Below are 18,492 nucleotides of genomic sequence, written 5' to 3' on the forward strand. Positions count from 1 at the left end.
TCATCAATGTCTAAGATTCCCACAAAAGGAAGTGAAGTAGGTGGGGATAGCACCAGGAGACTGACCATTCTCCCAGTTGTAAAGGAAAAAAGAGACATCCACTTGTAACATAGGAAACATTTCCCTTTGACTCCTAAGCTGGCTCTGTGGTGTAAGCAGTATTGATCTTCAAGTAACTCAGAAAAGGATTTTTTCTACCCTTTTACTGATGTTGCTCACTCCCTTTACCAAAACATGACTGAGGGAAATAAAAAGGAACAAAAAAACCTAGACCAAAAGAATGTAAACCTGTAGTGTTACAGGTGACCACCTGAAGTTTGATAGTAATTATTTTTAGTATTAATCAGGGAGTGTTTTGTTTTGTGGCTCTCACACTTTAGGTTATTTCTAAAAACTCTGAATAGATTGGTGATGAAATTTTTCTGGGTCACATATGCTGTTTAGCAATCTACCAATGCAATTTGCTCTTTCACTGGGAAACTCTTAGAGATCTAGGGCCTTAAACAATTGAAAATGACCATGATATCATGAGGAAAATTTTAGGAAAATTTGTGTTTCACAGGAAGGTGAATCATATATAATTAAAATCACAGGTTCCTAGTTAGGAAAGCAAATGGACAACCATAAAATTCAACAATTATATGTTAACTGACTTATGCTTTCTAAATGTAAAATTTTTTCCAGATCTAAATTAGGAAACTTTTACAAGCTATTTAATTTTATCTCAAAACATTCCATTTCATGTTGACTTTTCATAGTCCCCTCTTTCTCTGTTCAATTCCTCTCAGAGTGAGAAAATCGTATCTTATTTCAAAGTTTGATTTATCTAACTTCACTGCCCAGCTGTTGAATCTTATTACACCCTAGACAGAAAGGTTGAAAAGCTCTCCTGCATCTTGTCTTTTCCTTTTGTGATTTCTTACCCACAGTCATCAAGACACTTCTCAGTCTGTATTCTGCGAGATGAATAAATTGAAATCTTATAAACCTCATATCAAAAAAACATCTTTCTTCGGTCATTCTTCAAATTTACTAACATTTTTCCTGTCTTTTTGGTGGTATGAATAGTAGAGCAGGACAACAAAGTGGACCAACTCTAGAGCTTGGCCATGAAAAGCACAGCTGCAGCTCTATGTATTGAAAAATTACTCATCTGAACAGTGAAGTCATAGTATCTGCTAAGGAAAGGTGAGGGAGTGGTACAACTAAATTTGTTGGCGGGCTTGTGGCAGGATGGTCTCTATCTGATTTATTCATAAGGTTTTTTCAACTTTATTTGTGCACCAAGAATCAAACACCTAAACTTCAGATGGGGAGTTTATTTTTTTAAATTGCAACAGGGTGACTAATTCCTTGGAGAAACAAATTTTTTTACTCCCTTTCATATAAACAGAACCTGTGAAAAACACACATCATAAGTGTTACCTAAGCTGTATCCAATAGTACTTACTTTATGAATCTTTGGCCTTCTAGAAGCATAGTATCCTTACAAGGTAGATATTAGAGAAGATAAAACTCTTAGGGATATTTTGCAGCGAACAGAGAGAATCTGTGACACATGAACTGACTTTCTGCATCCTCACAGATGTAACAGGAACTACTTTTAGTCTGTGCTGAGAGTAAACCTGTGGTGGTACCTCTTTCCAGCAGTAGCCTTGGTCCAGGGCAGAACTGTTGCTGTTAGGAGCAGGGAGAGGCTCCTTAAGCTGTGCATGACCTTTGGTGGCTCATGTAATGACAGGAGCCCATTTGATTGAAGAAGGATGGCTGGTTATAGGCTGTATCACTGGATCTTCCATTGAGAGATGTTGGAAACTAGCTAACACTATGTTAGTGTGTGGTGCTGGGTTGAGGAGGTTGCTGCTGTAATGATGGAGAGTACAATGAAATCTGCTTACAGCTCTTCAAGCACTGTTGTTAGTGGACCTATTTCCAGATATTTACAAGTAGGACTAGTATTTCACATGCCTGAAGCTTAAAAATTTTCCCTTGCCATCTAGCCCAGAAATGCTATTATAAAGAAGTGAAATGCAGAACACTGTGGCTATTAAAGGTCAATCAAGTTGATATAAAAATAGTACTCTGGCATATCTTTGTATACTTAACATTTTACAAAATATGTTAAGTACACAAAATAAGTAATGTATATAGAAAGAACACCTGCTGATGTGCTTGACTGGTTGTTTAATATTGATAAGTGTGTTGCAACATGGTCACCATGTCAATATAAGATCATTTAAAGTCATGCTTTTATGATGGGGTAAAAGAACAATAAAGCAGCAATTGCTTATACCCTGAATATTAGATACATTTGATCAGATTTTATGGCTGTAAATTCATAGGCATTTTAAAATAGGAGTTTTAGATGTAAATTATTTTCAACTCAATTTTCTGTGTGCTAGAAACAGACATAGTAAAAAAACCCAAACCTGTCACAAGTGGCTTAGTGTTCTTTCCCCCTTGTCTCTTAAAAAATAAGAATACAAATGGACATACATATAAGCCTATTTTATGTTACCTTATATATAAACTCCTTAATGTATTGGAGGAAATCAAAACGATTAAGGAGTATTAGAGGTCAGTATTAGAGGTCAGTATTATTTAACACACTCAAAATTATTTTGATCCTGTGAAAAAAATATTGATGACAAGCATCAAATCAACTTAGGGATTCTTTTGATGTTGATGCCTCCTTATGGGCTTTTCGGATAAAGGCAAATTCATTGGTTTCTTACTTCAGTGTAATCCTGAGTAAGTCATACTTGAATGTGTGTGTCACAAGAAAATTTAATCATGAATTTAAAGCAAGAGCCTTACTCTGAAATTAGCAGGTATTGAAGTAAAGTATGCTGAATGAATATTTCATTATTGTGATGCAGGTCACATTTCATTGAGATGACAAATGAGTTTCTAAGAATTGGGTACATGGGGTGAACTGTAAGGGTTTACTGTAACACATAGAGCACCCTGACTGTACAGTCTCTATGGGAAATAAGGTTCAAGATTTTTCTAGCCCCAGGAACTGTTCTATCCTTAAGGAGTTGTTGTTGATAGAATAGGGAGAACTAAGACTATACAACGTTGATTTTCTCAATGTTTTGAAATCAATTAGAAGTTCAGACATGGAAATGGTTTTTGGGACATGAAAATAGTGTTGCAAGTTCACTCTTTCCTGGTCCTTAAAACTGCCATAGGCTTCTTCTAATGCTTGTCTACATTATAGTGAATTTAGTAACAAAGTACATCTGGGTGTATCTCTTGTGTAAAGTAAGCCTCAATAATCTTCTTTTTGTGCATTTTGCACTGCTTCTTCTTCCTCCTCCTCCTTCTCCTCTTGTCTCTTTAAATGGTTTCAGTAAGATGATAAGAATGAGTTGTGTCACAAGGAAGGAATGACAATAAAAACATAATTTGAAATTATATTTAGACTCAGCCTAGATGTATGCCTCTACTGTATGCCTGTGTTTTAACAGGAAAGGCCAAGATTAATGAGACGTGTATTACAATCACAGCTGTTTCAACCAGCTCTAGAATAGAAGCTACATGCAGCCAGATATAGCAGACTTCTGGAAAAAGGAATGTAAATAAGAAAAACAGTTGGCTGACAGAATATATTTGTAGTGCAGCTCTTTTATCCATGTGCTCCAACCCTTTAGAAATGAAGCTTTTCTGTTGATTCAGTGTCTAACCCTGTCTCTGTCTTTCATTCTTAACTTTTGGGCACTGTATTTGGGAGGTGTCTGTGACATGATTGTGTAGTAATTAAGATCACTTGGCAATACACTTGATGTCAAGAGGTAATACAGATATAAGTCTCTTTATCAATATGAGGTCAGTTATTTTGATAAATAGATGTATTAATTTTACTTAAGTGTTCTGTTTCACAATGAATATTCTTAGTCTTTTGAAATTAAATGAATTGCTTGCCATTATTTTCCCTATAAGCATGTTTAAAAATCAGAACTCCAGTCTGACAAGTTTCTTTTTTCTCCAATCTCCCTAAATCTGGAAACTGGTCATGCTTGTCCATGCATCTAGGTATGAATCTATATACTGTGTACAGTGATGTATCTTTTATGAGGAAAGTACATAAAATTGTACATTTTCAGACTTCAGTCTGAGTGGTAACCTGTAAGAATAATGTCAAGAGTGTATTTAAAAAAAAAAATAAATCAACATTAAATAAAATGTCTTTATTACTCCAAGTTGTAGATCTAGTACAAAGTGTCTTCTTTGTATCATTTTGACCATTAGAATTTCTATCTCTATTGCTAAGCAGTTTTACATGAATTTTCAGTTTTATAATTTAGTGTAACTGTGAGGAGAGGATATGAAAATTAGGAAATACTCATGAGGCAAAATGAATAATTCTCCCACGCTACCTTCCTTCAAATTTAAGGACACTGCAATTTATTCTTACCCAACACTTAGCAAAAAGCGGCTCCTATTTAATCTTTGTAATCCTGGCTTTGAAGCTGCTGCTGCTTTGTAATTTTTTTTACGAGCAGCAATCACAGCAGTGGTTTTGATTAAATGATTACCCATAGGCCTGCTCTTGAATGAAATGACAGATGTAGTCTGCTAAGATACAAGTAAATGCTGTGAACTTAGTAACTTTCTACAGAGTGAGCAAATTCAAAATATCATTATGTGTTATTATTGGGAATTACTTGCAACACAAAGCATAATATGTTACTTTATTTGATAGCTTGCTTAGTATGGGGGAGCAGGGGAGAACCCTGGCCTGACTGAGGTCAACCTTCCACAGCACTTCTTGCAAGTGTGTGTGCATAGATGTAAAGTGAGTGGTTGTGTCAGCAAGTGCTACCTCAGTAAGGGATTGAAGAGTCTGAAAATCTTTCTGCCTTTCTCTGTTCTTCTTTAAAGTCTTCATTTCCTCCTTGACAGGTTTCCCAGAACTATGTGAATCCTGTAAAATCTTCTTCTACTATGAGGCTGACAGTTTTCTGAAAAGAAGTGCTACAAAACATCAGCATGAGAATACCTAACATTGTGTTTGCTCTTAGGTTTTCTCAATTTATTTGCAAGCACTTTTGTGTGCTGAAGTAGTATTTTCAGTGGCACCCACAATAATAGTAACATAAGATGAAGCATTTGCAGCTTCAGGAAAAGTATTGAGAAGTTATGAGTCTCCCTGAGTTTGTCCTATGTAATTGTTTTGCAACTTAGAAATTATTCTCGATTTTTCTTGACTTCCCAAAGCAACTTTTTTTTTCTTCTTTCATGTTAAAAACAACACACCTGTATTTGAGTATGATTGTTGTTTACAGGTTATAGTCAGTAGCAAGGAGCAAAGGTAAATGGTTTCCCACAGCAGTATTTAATACCCAGTGGTGCTGACATAACTAACTTTTACTGATATTGTGCTGGATAGGAACTTTTCAATTTCATTAGAATGTGCAACTAGCCAAGAGCCCCGAGCTTGTATCTGGAATTATGCAGGTATTATTTAGCTACTGAGGAAAAAAAAAAAACCCCCAATGTCTCAAATAGTAATTTTTTATCAGTTGCGTGGAAAATATATTTCCTTGTCTGGTAATGCCACATAAGAGTAGAAATTTGCAAAATGCATTCTCCCTCATGGCATTTGCCACTGTGCCTTTACTTCTTTGCTCCTTACTGTTGTGTAGAAATCTGTCAGCCTTTAGTAGGAGTGTGACTTGTGGAAGTGGGACAAAGCAAAAAACTGGAAGAAACTGAAAGAAATGAATTGGTAAAAGGAAAGGCCAAAGGAAGGAATGGTAGCAAGCAGATGAGAGACAATTTCCTTCACTGAAAAAACCCAGAAAAAACAAAATCAGAAACAAACTAGAAAGGAAAAAATATAAGAGGAAAAGAGAGGACACTAAAATGCACCTGATATTTCATCATGGTCAATATTAATATCAACAGGGTCATGTTTACATTATGGTAGTACTGACAGGTTTCAGTTGTGCTCTGCACTTTCTGTAGAGATGCTACCCAGTTGTTTCTTGCAGAGTGATCTCTCAGTTGCTCTTGTTGACCAGACCTCCCAGTTGTCCTTTACTCTTTCCATCCTTTTTTCATGAAAAAGAGAGAATTTGTAACTTCACCCATGATTTGCTTCAGCAAAGCTGTACTGTCTTTGAAAATGTGTCAGTTTTGGGAACAGAAATACCAGTGATTAAAGGAAGAAAATAAAGGTAGGAGGTCAAAGAAAAAGGATGAGGAAACAAAGATAAAACAAGATGCAGACTGAAAGGTCAGGAGGTCCCACAATCTTCACTACTGGACTTTGGAGCATAACTGTGAAGTCACTCCTTCTCCTTACTGTATCAGTGTGGTCTAGATTAGTTTAAATACTTAGAGTAATTGCATTTTTAAAATCTGGATCATTCTGTCAGAGATGGCCTAAAGTCAAACTTTCATATGCAGCTTATCCAACAGGTCTCAGGAAAGAGAACCTTTCACATATGGTTATAAGCAGCGATCTTTAAACAGGTTTAGCTGCAATGAAAACAACATTTTAAATGTAGCTTAGCTTTTGACACATTAATATTTTGCTGGAAATTTGCACACCTAATGGAAAGTCCCACATATTTTTGAAAATACTGACTTTTGAAAGCAAGTGCTTTAGGTCAATGTGGTACATATGGCATAGTATAAAGACATAGTGGTGTCTTTAAGTAACACTGGGACTTTAGCTTGCTTGATGGTTAAGTCTTGTTGATAGCTAAGTCAGTTCACAAAATCCCAAAATTGCTTCTGGTTTTTTTTCCCAACAGGAATGCCAATCAGTTAAATGCCTCTTGCAGTCTCTCCTTGCTACAGAAAAAATTAGGGGGAGCTGCTCCTCAGAAAGTTCCTTATACCAATGTTAACACGATTAACATATTACATAATTCTCTCTTATTTTACATAAGAGAGAAAGAAACAACAAATAGAAGAATCTTTCTCATTATTTCATGCAACATAACAGATCAATCTGTGTGATTCAGGCCTCATGTACATCTTTATCTACAGGCATGTATGTCTTAACTTGCAGAACTGTTTGCCTTAGTAGGTTGGTCTCAGTGTAGAGACCATTGCATTGCAAAATGCAATAGAGCGTACAATATGTTTTATGCATTAAAAAATATGCTGTCAAGGGAGTCTGTCCCTAGCAGGTCTTTTGAAACTCATTTTAATTAGAGGTAGTTTCAAATTATACTTTTTTTGCTAATCACTTACTGTTAATCTGCACTGCTAACTGAGGATTTTTGCAACCTCTATAACCTGTTTAAAACATTAGAGTTTTGAATACTGACTGACAGCTTCATAACGTGATTGTTTTGCATGTGTGTGATGGACATGAATGTACTTATACATGATATTTCTTCAATAACATTTCTTCAATGTTATATGACATCATTGTACTGCAAATATTTGCACAATGTATAGATTCCATATTCTACTGTTTCTCAAGTTCTTGGAATTTATTTGAAAAGGCAATGAATTTGCTTTATGAAAATAAAAGCAAGCATGTTGAGCTATGGCAAGCCAATGTGATGAGAGAAGACAGGTAACCTGATGAAGTTTATTTTCTCTTAAACATACAAACAGTGATTTAAACCACTAGAAAGGTGCCTATCTATCTGTTTCTGGACTAATCTCTCTATTCCACTGTTGCCTCTCCTTATCCAATAAACCAAGTCATAAGACTGGCAAATTCTTCTTCTGATGCAAGTACTTAAGAGTACACACATAACCACAGCCTCTTGTAAATGACAAACATTATTATTTGAGCATGGAAATAGCTCAAATAATTCAAGAACTACACTGAAATGACAGAAATACCAAAGCAGATTCGTCCTGGTCTCCCATGTGGTTTGCAGCATTCTTCTTATATTGTGTTCAGATTCAGCAGCCACAGCTTCAGCTCCAGCCTTTTTAACCTTGGCACCAGCGCTCCTTCATTTTAGTGATTTGTGGGAAATCAAGGTTGTTGTTCCTACTGTTTGGGGATTTTGTGTGTTTATCGGTTAGGGGTGTTTTTTTGTTATTTTTTTGTGTGTTTTGGGGGGTTTTTGTTGTTTTTGTTTGATTTGCATTGGTTTTTTTTTTGTTGTTTCTTTGGGTTGGTTTTTTCCTTTGGTTTGATTTGGATTGGTTTGTTTTTGTTGTTTGAGGTTTTTTTTGTTTGATTTGGTTTTTTGTGGTTGTGGCTAAGAATACTCAGAAAATAAATGTTAGTTACTGCTTCATCTTAAATTTGTATTTTTATTTATATTACTTGATCAAAATATAGAACTGCAGAAAAATCTATTGAATTGTCAGTTCCTGTTTGAATAACCTATGCCACATTTTGATTTTTCAGGCACATTTGTGGAAAGAAAGGAAAGAGTCTCCAGTGACAGTCCCCTAGGAAGATTTGTTAGGGAAAAAGCCTCTTCAGTTTTTATGTTTGTTTGGACCTGAGGTACTGAGGGTACTGAGTGATCCTGCCTGTGCATCTAATAGTTCACCTGTAGTGAACTATTAGTGAAAAATAAGCAATAACTCATGACATGACTATCCATATACCACTGCCCAGAATCTTTGTCTTACATCTCATTGCAGTGAAAAGATGTTTTGTATTAGATGAGCCTACCCAATATCAAATTGTGATCTGCAAATGACGGAAATTGCTTTGTAAGAAATAGATGCAGTTTTCGACAAAAAAACCTGCTCCCGTTTATCCATGGTTTTCTTTGGGAGGCTAATTCCAAACATGAGTCAAGAAATAGCCTGCCTTTGGGCTGTTCAGTTTTCTCTGACTGATTTAAAGGCAGTCACAGAATTACTTCGTTATAACTTCCCCTGTAGACAAGCAGGTTCTTTATGCCACTGTTTCAGTCCAAGGAGCCAAATAATACCTTTTTTATTGCAGTATTTTTAGACATTGGATACATCTGGAAAAATATTCAAGCAGATAATTAGATTGCATTAGCAATGTGTCTGTTGTGGTTTCCCTGATCCCAAAGAAGGCAGCCCTTTATGAAGCACTTGGCCACAGACTGTGCAAAATCTGCTGTGTAAATTGGCCCACACTAAAGCATGTGGAAAACATTTTTTGGCTGAAACTTGAAACCATTCATGTGGCTTTGAGACAGGGAAGCTCAGCCTGCCAACATCAATAGAACTTTGTACTACAAACCAAAATGGTCATTTAGACATGTGTACTTTCATGCTTGCAAATGCACTGAGGTCAAATATTTTTTAATCTTGGGAATTTTTCCTCTTTATACAGCCTCATATTTCACGCAGGAAATGAGGCTGAGTACAACAAACACAAATCATTGAGACTGACAGGGCATATTGGGTTCAAAACCCAAGCTTTGACTCTAATTGCTCTCCAAAGGCCTTTGGCTCAAGGTAACTGTTGATTTAGTTCAGCTGTTTCAAATCAGCACTGTAAGGTCTTGCTAAGACAAACTGGTTAGGCCACATTACATTTGTACCATTGGATCCCTCGGGTGCAAGTATAACACAGTTAGCATTTTAAAAGATTGCATTTGTCTGTACACTGCAGGCGGCAATTATGAGCAGGAAAATCTTTTGTGAAAGATGGTATGACCTTCCTCTTGGTGAAAGAGTGATAATGGCTTCTTGTGGAGGTAAAAATAATGTTTCTATTCAAGGTTCAGAGGAGGACCCCACCTTGTTTCTCATGCAAGTCAGTCTTGACAGAAATTTGTTGCCATTACTTTTGTTTTGCTTTGATAGTGCTTGTTTAGCTAAATAACATATCTCTACAATGTCTAATTTTTGTTACTCTCCTGCTGCAGAAATATTGCACCACCTTCTGAGGGAGGTGAGGTTACTAAAGAAAAGCTACTTGCTCCCTTTATGAATTAAGAAATTGACACTCACTCAATTCCATGTTTTATTTTCTGTATTATTGACTGCTTCTGACATAAACTGGGTCTGACTTTTCAGCAAGGGAAATCCTGGAGGATTACCCAATCGGATATAAATCTGCTTGGTGTATTATATTCTCTTACTGTTCTTAGCAGTGTAAGTGCTGAAGTTTGATTTATTCCAGTATATCCATTTGCCTGTCTACAGTCAGAATTTGCATAGTAAAGATGTAATCCCTGAGAAGGAAAGCATGGTGAGCTTTTGCCAGGTTTAATTCACAAAGCGCTATTTTACAAGTTAACTCTTCCTGGTCCAGAGGTTGTTACTGGGTGTCACACAGTGGCTCAATTATGACAGCTAAAATCAGCTGGCCAGATCAAAGCGCCTTAAACATAGTAGTAGGCTGTAGAAGCAGGAGGGCTCTGAGTCACCTGACCCCCTACTTAATAGTCAGCCTCCCCCCACTGACTGAAACCTGCTGAAACCCATTGATCAGGGATTGTGGTGCACAAGGCATGTTGTCTACAGCACATTTCCTGTGTATTCCAGATGAATTGGGAAGGGCTGGCACCGGGTTGGCTGTGCTGGCTTTCTGCTAGCTGGGTAGCACAGGTGAGCGGGTGATCTGGAGACAAGTCTGATTAATTTTGAGGATACTAAGTATTGCATGCATGTGTGTAGGTGGCAGCATTCCTGTTTACTAATGTTAGAGTGTGTTTTTGATGTTTCTTACTAATTTTGACTTTAATGAAAACATTCCTGAAGCTACTTTTGTCCTTATTTTTCAATCACAACACATATGTATCTTCAAATCTAGTATTTCTTGTCAAGAACCCTGATTAATACCATCTTCATTGTCTATAATTACCAAGAATTGAGAGGGTGCTTTCAGGTCCTTTATTGCCTTTTCTAAAAAGTTCAGTTCACTGCTGTTTCACAACAAAAAAATTGCCTGTTTTCTTCCGAAGAGACATAAGCAGTCCTCCAGGATGAGGTACCTTTTCTGAATCATGGGTTACATTGAGCCTAGTCATTCTCAGGTGGGCATGAGCTCGTTTTTTCTGTGCTCCAAACCAGCTAGAAACCTTGTTAGTACTGACTCAGCCTGAACATAGCAAGAGCTCTCTCAGAGCTGGTATTCTAGTTCAGATTTCATAATGTGTCTTGCAGCTTTGAGCTGACTGGAATATAGGTAGGGCAAGTTCATGTTGGCCTATAAATTGCTGCATATATGTGTCCCTAATGGAGATGTATAGGCTGGGTAAGAAACTTGCACCGTGAGTTGTTTGTTGCCTTGGTCCACTGAATAAGAAGTTTCTTCTTTGCACCATGAAGCATGCTTCTGCTCTCTTTTTACATTAAATTTAATTCTATGAAATTACTTTTATATCCACCTTACTTTCCAGAAGCTGGCAATTCCATGTACCAGGTAAAAACCCAAAGCTGCTAGTTCACCTATTGCTATTTTAATTACGTTTTTTTAATGGAGAAAGGGACTAGATTGTGGAGAGCTGTAGCATGTAGCATGATCTCATGTTGGAGAAGTTTGTGGAGATCTGTGTCCTGTGAGGGGGACCCCACAATGGAGCAGGGGAAGGACTTCTCTCTCTGAGCAGTGGCAGAGAGAGATGAATTTATCATAACCCTCATTTCCTATCTCCCTGGGCTGCTGCAGGGAAAGAAGTAGAGCTTGAGATGGAAGGAAGTATGAGAGGAAGGTGTTGTTAAGATTTACTGTATTTCTCATTTTCCTGCTCTGATTTTTTTAGTAATAAATTCAGTTAATATCCCCAATGCAAGTGTGTTTTGCCCTTGATGGTATTTGGTAAGTGATCTCTCCTGGTCCTCATCTTAAACCACGAAGTCTTTGTTATATTTTCTGTCCTCTGTCCAGTTGTAAATGGGAGGAGTGGAATGGCTTTTTCTGGGGTTTACCCACCACAACTGCTGAAAAGAGATCCATGAGAGAGAGTAACTAGAAAAGACTAAAACCCTTCATAGCTACTCACACATGTGTGTCCCTAATACTCATTATTAAAGCCTCCAAAGCATTCTCTAAACATTAAAGAAAATTTATCCCTTTTTCCCTATGAAGTATTTGGGAATGGATGTCAATATGAACTCATTCGTTTACAGCCAGATAATAGTTACTTGAAATTTTATTGTCTTTTCCTGTTCCTGAAAGGATGGATATTGTTATGTCTGCTGGCAAAAGTCAATTTTTGATAGTAGTATCTAGGAGTACTTTTAGCACAGATTAGAAAACAAATTAACTCCATGTTGGAGACTGAAATATTACAGTTTATGACTTAAACATCCTCATGAAGAACCTTTGCCTGGTATAGCAAACACTGTATTACAAAAGCTGCAGAGAAGACCCCCACACCCTAAATGGGGTCCTGACAGAGGCCCTACACTGTTTGCTGATGAAGATAAATAAAGTAACAACTAGGGCTGGGGCAGGAGAATCAATTCACAGCGCACAAGCTGAGCACCTTGGGAAGGGAAAGCACAGCCCCAGGGCTTTCAGCGGCCAGGCCCGCACAGGCCTCACACAGAACTGCGGGAGAGGCTTTGGGCTGTGGGGAAAGGGCCTCTGCTGAGAGGCCGTGGCCGCCCATGCCGGCTGTGCAGAGCGCTCGGCAGAGGGGCCCCTTCACCCCGGAGAAGCCGCAGCCGCACCGAGGACCCGGGGGTGCCCTGGACTGCCACAGGATCCCCCGAGGGCTCCCAGAGCCGCCCGGGGCACGGCAGCGCGGTGCGACAGAGCCGCAGCGCCGCAAGGGACGCCGTCAGACCGGGCCTGCAAGGGAGGCACCTGGGCATCCCCACTGCCCACAGGTACATCCATCCCCGGGATTCCATACAGTCCGTGTGCCAGGGTGTTATGCAGTGGAAGTGCAGCAGTAGGGGACCCTCACCACCAAGACCAGATGGAGGAGAGCAAGGAGAAGACATCATTGGGACCCCCAGAGGGTTAATATGTGTCTACCTAACCCCTGTCACTCTCTCCCTGCCCTCCTACTCCCTATGCACACTCCTTTTTCTATTTTCTTCAGCTCTTTCCCTCTTTCTTTTTGCCACTTTTACTATTAAATAAAATATATAATTTTTTTGGCACCAAGATCTAACCTCATCTGGTTTTAACCATGTCTTTTGGGTATATTTTGAACTGTTCTGGGTTTGATCCACTTTTTTCACAGAGAATTAGTTTCCTCTGCTCTTCTGTGTTTAAACCAGATCATAACACCCCAGCCAGAGAGCATAGAGGGTCACTGCAGGTCCTTTTAGAAATCAGAGAGTGAAGATAACACCAACATCATGCACAGTTGGAGGATTATGTTAATGAAAACCAGATTCTGGACTGAGGGTAGAACTTCCAGTAAATATATGCAGCGTTGTATGCAAAACCATTTTGACACCCTGCTAAAAATTATTTTCATGCTTCTCTCCTCCACTTTGTGGGAGAATATATTTGCATTCAATTTATGGAATGATATTACACTGATTCTGATTTTTAAAAAAAGTAGAAGTGAATATGTTACAATGCCATTAAATATTGAGCATTTTCCAGTCTCACTGGGAAAAAGATTCCTAGGTAATATTCTGCAAATGTTGACATATCTTCTCTGGCTTGGTACTTGCCCTTGATCTGTTTGTCCCTACTTACTTGTGTAAGATCCCCATTATTAACCATGTTCCTTGTATGGTCCAAATTCACTAATATAGAAATAGTGAATCTGAGACACACTTTCTTTCCTTTCTATAAGAAAATCATCACATTTAAGAGTATAGCAGACTAGTAAAAATAACGAGTTTCATAAGTCAACTTTTATTTTTCCCCAAACAAAATGGAATAGCAGTAGTTTTCTTTCAGATGCCTAACATTGTGCTGAAATAAGTGTAGAATAACAGGGAAAATCAATTTGTCACTAGCAGTTTCCTGCATTAACAAAAGTAATGTGTCTCATATTTAGCGGTCAAGTCTCATGTGACAAGCATGGAAGCAAAAGCATAAAGAAATACCTTAGACAGATGATCTTCCAAACCCAGTCACAGAGCTGGTGCCCAGCCAAAATGGCCTTTTCAAATACCTCAGAGGTGACAGTTCAGGCTTGGGCTTCTCAGCCAAGGCCACTTTGTGGTATGTGTTGGATTTGCAGTTCGTTTTCATCACTGCCTTTGAGAGAGGCTGAGACCTTGCAACTACTGCAAAAAGTGATTCACTGTAGTGCTCCTGCTAACAGCAATTTATAAAGCTAGAGGGTTTGCTCTTGAACACTATAACTTCTGATTAAAGTGATTTTCTTTCTTGGTTTTATGCTGGTTAGATAATTTTCTGTCTTTGCTAGTATGTGTCTGCACTGTCTCCCCAGGTGTAAAACACTATAGACAAAATGTTATAACTCCTGCACTTTGCCCTTTTGGAAGGTTATTTATCCTTTCCCTTTTTATCTGTGGGAAAACTTCCTCTTTATCTGTCAGCATTTACTTACCCGTGTTTGTTAAGCTTCTTTTCACGTGCTTATAGGTCCTCCTTGGGTGCCTTTGCATAGAAAAGCCTGTGTGAAGCACAGCGTTTAGGTATAGGTATAGTGAATAGGTATAGGTATAGGTATACTGATAGTGAAATGATGAGAGACATGACAGGGGAGGGAAAACTCAGGAAGCTGGAAGAGAGGAAAGAAATATTTCTCCCAAGGAAAATTCAAACCATGTTTCTAACAAGCCCAGACTGTGCTAGATGACAAGCCCAGAGAAATCCTGTCTTTTCCCTAGCTAAAGCTTTTTTTGCACTGCAGTGAAACTGATTGTCAACCTTATAACAGGTTTTACTTTTCTGAAAAAATTCTGAGATTCCTGCTTGAACTGGGCCAACCTAATTTTCATGCATTGCCTTGGGGAATAATACTTTTTTCTTTTGTCAGGAAGAAAATGAATGAATGAAATAATGAAAGAATGACTGAGGTACTGTGCTGCTTCCCAGGAACCTCACACATCCACATCTTGGCTACACTCTGAGTCTCTTCTCTATGAGAATACACATCTATTGAATTAATAGAAAAGGCTGACCTACAGCTAACAATAAATCACACTAAACTATGCCTCAAATTGATAACAGTCTGCAGGATTTAATGTTAAAAGCACTGAAATACAGGCTTTATGAATTCATGACTGTGCTTGGTTAGGTGTATTCTCGGTAATGTGGGTTGCGGTTAGTGCTCTCTGGAAGATGAGTTCTGAATTGTGAAGGCTGCTTTTTTATCACAGGGGAACTGTTTTACTTGAATCTGGCTTATGATGACAGTAAAAATCAGATCTCCAAGGGACATCTCTAAAAGAGAAAATAATCTGATGTTTAAAATAATTTAAATCTCTACTGACAGTCAAAAGAAATCTTGTCCCCTCCCCCCTTATTTTTCCCCTGTGTATTTTTGGATTGTCTGAGAACTACAGTTGTGATTCTTATGATCTCTTCAGCCACCATGTTGCTCTGTGTAGGTTTTATGTTACAGTTGATAAGACGCTGAACATTTTCTGAGAGATCAAAGTGCTTACTATAATGTACATAACAACAGAAAAATGTACATAACAACAGTTGTATGGCAAGAGTAAGGGTTGCCTGAAGCAGAACGAATTTCTACAGATTGCTTGACAATGTAAGAATAATATAGCACTACAATCATGAGAATAATATTGCTTAATAAATCACTGGTATTATATGTCTTACTGTGAAACTTAGCATTTTAAGAATTACTAAACACATTTTCTTCTTGATTAGCTATTTCATGTTCAGAAAACTTCTTCCTTGAAACTAATTTGAAAGATCTCAGTTTTATTTTAACACTGGAGATTATTTGAGTGGCTGTGGCAGACTGATATCAGACTTTTAGTTTGCTTAGCAATAAATTGTAGTCTCAAGCTTACACTTCTGCCCAACAGGCACAGGAAAGCTTGGCTGTGCTTTGGGAGGTGCACACCAATGGTCTTCTACCTTACTGTGGAATTGAACAAGGACCTGTGAGGCTCCAGTCCCATCACTGTAGTGGGTAAGGAATGAATTTCATAAGAAACCTCCTGACCACTTGAGTATCCTGAAGTCTCCCAGGAACTTCACCCTCACCCTTACCACTGATTCCCTGGATATGGGATTTTGTGTAGTGTGGGCCTAGGAAGGAAGGATAAGAATAATTATTTCCTTAAACTCAATTTCTTATTTTCCCATTTCTTTCCTTTCTCCTTCCAATGGCATGCATAAAATCAAATGAAACCTGTTTGCCTTGGTTTTTCAAGAGGAAAAAAAAGCAGAGCTAGAGTTCCCAAATCTTGTAGCCTTTTTGTAGGTGTTGCTCACTTCAGCTTTTGTTGTGTTTTGTCTGGGTAAGAACTACAAAATTAGCTAGTTCTGCTAGTATCAATAAATAATGGATTTATTGATATAACATGTGTTAACATTCACAAAATCTGAAATCCAAGTTCATGCTCCATACAATATTGCACAATAGATGGCAAGTTAAGCTTATGTCATGATCAGAAATCATTTCCCTTTGAAAGAGCCAATGTGGAGATTTCATGGTTAGAAAAACAGAACAGCCCTTCTTCATGGCTTTATGACTTCAAAACTTTAACAAGCCTTAGAAGGAAAGTGGAGATTTCTTGTGCCTGGAGCGTATTTGCTCACTGCAATCTGTCTCTCTTCCTCTCTGTCAGTTATTTGAGTGTATTTTTCTGCAATGTGTTTATTAGACTCTGAATTAGAAGAGTAAAGGTTCTATCAATTCAGTAACTTTAAAAGAGACCCTGGATACCTGTCTTTCCGTAGCTGTTATTCACAGGTATTCCTTGTCCCTTGCAGTTAAAATTATTAAGCAGTACCTCAGTTACACGCCATCAGCTTGAAAGGAATGTTGCATAGTTTATGCTGCCTTAGTGTGCTCTGGCACATTATTTTTAACTTCTTTCCTCCCCAAAAAAGCCAAACCAAACCAAAAGCAAAAAACCCAAAAGAATTATGCAAACACACCTTTGGATATTTTTTTTTTAAATTTTTGGAGTAACTTGTTGAAGTCTGAATGTAAGGCCTCACAACCTGTGAACTCCAGGGTGGGATTTTTAAAAATTAGGTTTTTTGTTGACTTCAGCCACAACCACAGACTTAAGCTCATACCAAGTGGTTACATTCTTATACAAGGCCCGGCAACAGATTTTTCTGCTGCTGTTTTCACCATGTTTCTTCATTTTTCTGTGGATATACTGCTATTTATAACTTAGAGATTAGTGATATTTATGTAATTTTTTAGGATAGGATGGTTTTGTGAATGCTTTGGGGACTAAAATGCATAGAAATTATAATTGCTGTTTAGAGTACTATTGCATATTGAAATATAACAACAGCATGTCACAGATGGCATATTCTTAGAAATGTAGCAAACCTTGTTATAATGAATCAGTTACATATAATCAGTGTCCCCATTTGTTGTAATGTGTCCATTTGCCTATACCAGCATTGCAACTGCTCTTTACCAAATTGCCTTAGCTGTTGTCTGTAACTTTATTGCTTCTCTACCTTATCACATCAGGTTATAAGTGAGGTTCTTGGCTGGAATTCTGCAATTTGAAAGATTGTTCAGCATCTGATAAGGCCTATGTCTTTCCAAAGGTGTAGTCTGAATACGTTTGACACAAAGAATATGCTTGTATTTATGTCCACAGAGTAGAAAAGTAATTTCCTGAAGTTTTGCAGTTCAGAGTCAGAGCACCTGACACTGGAAAATAATGCATTTTAAGTAATCTGAGGACATTAGGGTGCCGTTTTCTTGCTTCTGGCATACTGTGCTGCTGAAAATATTGCATTCCTATGTTCAATGATTTCTTAGTCATATCTTATCTGCAAGCCTGGCTAGCAAAAAATTTTGCTTGAATTGTATGAATTTGTATTGTCTGTTGTCCTTTCTTCATTGCAGTTCACTAGGCTAAGCTGTGGTAAAATGGGCCCTGCCATGCAAACTTTTAGTAAGAGGGTTTTTGAAATGCCCTCATGGTCCATTTATGTAATAACAAGGGAGACATGTCCTGACCTATCAAAAAGAGCTGTTCAAAACATTGTGTATTGTGCACACAGAAACCAACAGGCAAGAATGTTTATTATTGCAACAACTTTGAGCCTCATAAAAAATTCCTAAAGAGTTTAACTGGGAGCTTAAATCAAGCTCTTTGTTTAAAAAACCTCATAACAACCTTATACCTGACAGTTCACGTAACATCTAGTCTTATATGGCTGATTTTTTAAAAATTTTATTTATTTTTTGAGGATTGGAATTTTTTCCCCCTCATTTCTTCCTTGGTAATCTATTTGGTTGATAGCCAGTTGGACTCTGGCCAGGTATTCATAGCTCAGCATACTACATTCTGTTTCTTAAATACATATTAAAACAACATAGATTTTAAAGAATGTCTTTTGTTTTGGTTTTTTGTTTTGTTTTGTTTTGTTTTTTCTTTTTTTTTTTTTTTACTGCACAAGAGTCTGTTAATCAACACTGAGTCAAGATAAACATGCAGTAAAGAAAACTAAAAATATTGCAGTACTGGCAAACACGTTGCAAAAGTAGAGTTCAGGTCTCCAATAACACT

The sequence above is a fragment of the Melozone crissalis genome, unplaced genomic scaffold, assembly GCF_028551555.1.
Source record: "Melozone crissalis strain CALT ecotype California unplaced genomic scaffold, PUWL_Pcris_2 ptg000005l_1, whole genome shotgun sequence".
Classification (NCBI taxonomy): Eukaryota; Metazoa; Chordata; class Aves; order Passeriformes; family Passerellidae; genus Melozone; species Melozone crissalis.